This window comes from Egretta garzetta, unplaced genomic scaffold (assembly GCF_000687185.1).
Source record: "Egretta garzetta isolate BGI_Z169 unplaced genomic scaffold, ASM68718v1 scaffold539, whole genome shotgun sequence".
Taxonomy (NCBI): Eukaryota; Metazoa; Chordata; class Aves; order Pelecaniformes; family Ardeidae; genus Egretta; species Egretta garzetta.
In genome coordinates, this window is record NW_009260760.1 from 330,528 (window position 1) to 335,669 (window position 5,142).

The 5,142-nt window shown below is 43.7% G+C and overlaps 1 protein-coding gene across 1 annotated transcript in view; it reads right to left on the reverse strand.

Moving 5' to 3' along the window:
* The window catches only part of ITPRID2 (ITPR interacting domain containing 2), a 39,932-nt gene extending 35,609 nt beyond the window's left edge, over nucleotides 1-4,323 (reverse strand). Inside the window, exon 1 of the mRNA XM_035901433.1 lies at nucleotides 4,302-4,323. The gene's annotated coding sequence lies outside the window, so the exon portion shown is untranslated. The remainder of the gene's footprint in view (nucleotides 1-4,301) is intronic.
* Nucleotides 4,324-5,142: the final 819 nt, after the last annotated feature.

Here is a 5,142-nt window from a genome sequence, read left to right on the forward strand (position 1 = left end):
CTTCAGGGCCGGCAGCCCTCTCTCGAGGAAAATCATGGGCTTCTCAGCAAAACACCCAGAAAAAATGATTGTGGGTTTTTGAATGGACTAGTTAAATCTCATCCATATGGCAAAAACTGTTGCCACTTTTCTACACATTTAGAACTTCTTGGAGAGAGGGGTGAAAAGCTGTATTTGGTGATCAGGAACAAGATAGAAGTCTTGACAGCTATGTCAGCTGTCACTTGCCAGTTCTGATACTTCATAGACTCTTCACATTGGCTCTTACGTGGTTGATCCCTTCCATTGCTGCTCCCTGAAGGGCAGGGCATTTGCTAAACCTTGCAGTGCCCCAGTGGAGCAGCAGCAACCACACAAATGACAGGTCCAGGTCCCTCTCTGGGTTCACGCTACAGCTGATGATGCTAGCTGGCTGTTTCCACACCTTGTCTCTGAGACATGTTTAACCAAAGGCCTGTCACCATAAAGTCGTGCAGCATTGACCCTCAAAGCCCAAAACAGATTGAGAAATACAATACCTATAAAGAAGGGGAAAGGAGATTATTTATGTGCCTATATTATGTATGTTTCCTCTGGGTTTTTAATTAGACAAACACATAAACCTGCCCAAAGACCTGAAAGTAAACAGTGCTCTCATACACTATTTGTTTTGGTGCCATGGCCAAATTAAGCAAGGAAAGTTTGCATCTGCTTTCTAACAGGCCTTACACTTCATGACCTTATTTTTTTTTTTTTCCCCCTCTCTGAAAAAGTTCATTCTTTCCATGTGTGGCCTGCTGATAGGGAGCAAGCTCATGTCGACGTGTCTTTTGCGAAGCAAAGCCAAGCCCCGCCGTGGTGAGACACCGAGGCAAACAGGCAGAGCATCTAAGTGTACCAGCGTGTTTCGGGTGACTGGACAGACTCTGCCGAGGCTCAGATCCCCCAGGTTTCTGCATGTCTGTCCTGTCAGAGTTTGAAAAAACTTAGGGCATATTGTCTAAACCTGTCACGCTACAACAAGCCTTGTGTTCTGAAGTAATAACTATGCTGGTTGTTTACTCTCTGGCTTTGATGGGTGCACTCCCATCCTTCTCCCTCTCCCTCCCCAGTCACTACTTTCCACATCTCTACCTTTTTGATGCAGAAACTTGGTGGCCATGATTTTGACAGCCAAGGTGCACGCACCAGCTGGCAGAAAATGGTACAAGCAACCACCAAAGCTGCCATTTTCTTTCAGAAATTAAGTCCGTCACCTCTACAGCATGTTAGCGGCTACCAGAAAAGCAGCCCTGTCAACCACCCACCCGCTGCCCTGTTTGCACTGCTGCACACAGGCATAGCTGCCTTCTGCTCTGTGCCTTTGAAAGACTTGCATTTAAGAACTAGACACAACACATGTTTAAGCAAGGGACATGTATCCATGCAAAAATCCTCTTGGACAACAGCATGGACAACTCTTTCTGTTCTAGACTGTTTTTCACCAGCAAGGCCCACAAGCCAGCTTGGCCAGCTCTGTCCCGGAGCAGCTCCGCGCACTCGGGATGGTTTGGGCCAGGGGACCTTTACACTTTCTGGGCCCTCAGGACGAAGTCTCCCCACCAGAGGTGCATTACAACAAGTCCCCAGCACGTCTCGGCGCGGGAAGGCCAACAGCAACCAGAGGGCAACCAGAGCAATGAGCAAGTACGCAGGCGTGTGCCTGGATCCAGCGATCCTACAGTTTTCCATTTGCATTCACTCATTTATTATTGTATTTTAACATATACGGCAATAACCAACCTCAGTATCGGTCTACAAAAGAACTGAATGGACTCTTGATGCCCACATTGCCACAGGACATGGGTACTGAGCAAGTTAGGAGGACCATATGCAGCCTCGAGGCTTCCCCTCATCCCAGAGGTTGGTTTGCTCAGCTACCAGTTAGGGTAAGGTGGTCTTCAGGAAGGGGACAAGGATTTTGCAGTGTGCTGTAAAAGTGTTTAAACCTCAGCTTTGAAAGCCTTAATTGGGCAGGAGCCATGTTTATGTTAAACTTGAAGCAAAAAATCTCTTCTTTCTGAGGCATTTCAAGAACTCACTTCCTGCATATCTACAGCAGATGGCTCCTAAACACCTCCTGCACCCCCTGTACGACCAGCAGAGTTTAAATATACTCAGTCAAAATAACACGTCACCAGAGAGTTGACAAAAATGTCTTTTTTTCTGTCAGTATAATACAAACACTTGTATTTCCTGTCTCAGCTTTACAAGAGTTAAAACTAAAAACCTTCGTAAGCTTTCCTATTACTGCAAAATGCCTTTTCAAAATACCAGGGAGAGAGCAAAGGATGTCTTTTTGCAATTCCCAAAACATGAATGAACCAGAAACTTCAGGTAACATCTGATATTTCTTAAGCTTCCATAATTCTTATCACAGCATGATACATATTTGCTTTTTTTTGTTCTGGTTTTGCTGTTGGTTGGGGTTTTTTTTTAAAAAAAAAAAACAAACATGTGTCTACCAAGTTAAATGGCATGGGATATTAGGAACCCTCCTCTCTCCTCCAAAGCAGATGTGAAACAGAGATGCCAAGTAATAAGAGCCCCAAACCGCTAACATGACTACCAAGGGACAGCTAGTAATTCTTTTTATCCATATTATAACACTGTCAATGCTTTTGGAAACAAAGGAATATACCTTATAAGCAGATCTATTTATGCAGTGTGTTGGTATTAAGGTTTTTTTGTGCTGCTGCCAACTCAAACCAGAAAATGAGATTTTAAAAGTGCCAGTTTTCTTCCGATGTACATTTCACAAAAGCATATAGAAACTCAGACAACATGGGAAGGATTGCTTTTAGAAAATATGTAACAGAGAAAATACTCATTTTAGTAACTGAATGTTCACTTGTAGTAATGGTTATATTTCTGCAACAAGAGCCAACTGGTAAGAATGAGGTTGTGCAATGGACCAGAAACAGAAGCTCAGTCTGCATGTGTTGCCCACACTTTGTAGCAATCGAAGCTCCACAGCAAAAATGGTGTTATTAAGCAAATAACAATTTTCAGGGACAACAACAATTGTCAATTTCCCAACAACTGTTGTTTTTAAGTATTCTTTTTTAAACAACACACTGTAGCATCTGTAGGGCTGTTCTGTCATCTGTTACACTGTTGTCTTTTCCTATATACATTCTTATCAAGAGACAATCAGTTCAGGGTTTCTATACATACTGTCACTTTATAACAGTGCAAGTCGACTGAACGTTTTGCTGCATGTACTAGCTACTGCTTGCATGTGTATTAGATACAAAAAAATTGAAACCATTCTGCAGTTTTAAAATACGAGGGACTCGAAGCAGCTGGGATCACACCTCCCAGATATGAACTGTATATGCATGCACTCTGCACGTTACGGAGTCAGAGGCTAACTCCAGCCTGAATAGCTTGGTTTAAGAGATCTTTTAAAAAAATGCTAATTTTATCTTTCTGAGGAGAACACAAGATTCTTCTGATAAGATTTACAACAGCAAATAGCTATACTTTAAAAGACTTCTGTGGAAAGGCCACAGTGGGTTTTAAAAACATGCATTAACTAAATCTGCATCTCTGTATTAGCAAAAGGATAAACTCATGCATTACTTCCTTATGTGTAAACTATGGAAACAGAGTGTAAAATAAGATTCCCATCTTTTGGGAATCAGCTGCCAGGGATGCAAACACGTTCCACAGAAGCGTTTGGTGTGAGTTTTAACCACAGATAGTTACCAGAGCACAGGAATAAAACTGCAGACTTCGTGTTATTACTCAAGACTTGTGACCATCTATTAGATGTTCGCATTGTCAGTTTGCAGTTTTGTGCTATTCCTTAAATTCTGTACAGAAACGGTAAGGATCACAGGACCGGGGAATGTTCTAGACAGAAAGCCTGCAGATACGGAGAGAAGTGGCACTGCAGCATTAGGAAGAATTTCTCCCTGAGGGGCCTCTTCCCCCTCCACTCCTCCATTTTTTTGCCCTCCTCACTCAAAAAAAATTACTTCTAATAAAGCACTCATTTCATAACACTTATTTTTAAGGATATACTTTGCTAGACCAACAGGACACTGGATTTCAGGTAAAGTCAGAAAAATCTTCTGCCATTCCATCATTCTGGAAGAACAGCCTGTCAGGTCTGGACATCATATTTTAGGGATAGAGTGTGATTTCGAGCCTCTAGCTGCCAACACCCCCTCCAAGGCACAGCCTGCAGATATCCAAAGAAAACTGTACTGAGGACCCTGTAGCTATAAAGCAACACACCCTTCAGTTACAGGAGTAAGCTCAGCTCAGGCACTTACTGGATCAAAAGATCAAAAGGCACAGCTAATCTCAGAGGTAAATTTTCATCTTAACGTAGCTGCTCTCGAAAGGAGAAGGAAACCAGAAATTTCAAGTAGGGGAGGTCTTGAAACACCATTGTTAACCACTGGAAAGCTAATTCTTAGCTTCTCCCCATCAGCTCAGGCTCCAAGGGATGCTAGGATTGAATGGAGAAAAAGACAGGAAAAAAGCAGCTGCTACTGGATGTAGCCTTTATACTTCTATGTGACTGAGGGTGAAGAAAAAGTAATGCCATCAGTCCGTTCCAAACACTGAGGAAGTATTTTGTAATAATAGCAAAACCATGGACTATATATACCCCGTCGCAAGTGAAGGATGTCTGCTCATGTGGCAGACATGGAGAAAGACTTGGATAAATCAAGTTAGTCTAAATTGTGCCACCGCTCTTTAAGGCCCCTGCCATGTAAGCTCTGTTTAAATCTGCAGCAAAAAACCAGGAAAGGCAACAGGAGGCTTTAAACTGGAACCCCTCAGTGAGAAAGGGAGCAGCTTCCAAAATAATGCTGCCTTCCTTACCCTAAAGCGAGTTCCTCCCCAGTGGCTGAAAGTCTTCAGCCTCATTACATGAGACACCAAGGAGAGGAAAGGTGCCAAAAGCCAGCTCATCTCTAGCCATAGGTACATACGCTAACGCTCCCCTTGTAGCCCCAGCTGAAGGTATAACCCACAGCAGAGCGAAGGGCGCTTCTACCCCAGGAAGGCTGGTGGCAGTGCTGATGACAAACACCGCTCCAGAGCGCGGAGATGCCCACGCTCGCCCACGGGAGAGGACGCCGCCGAGATTTCCTCCCCTCCGCT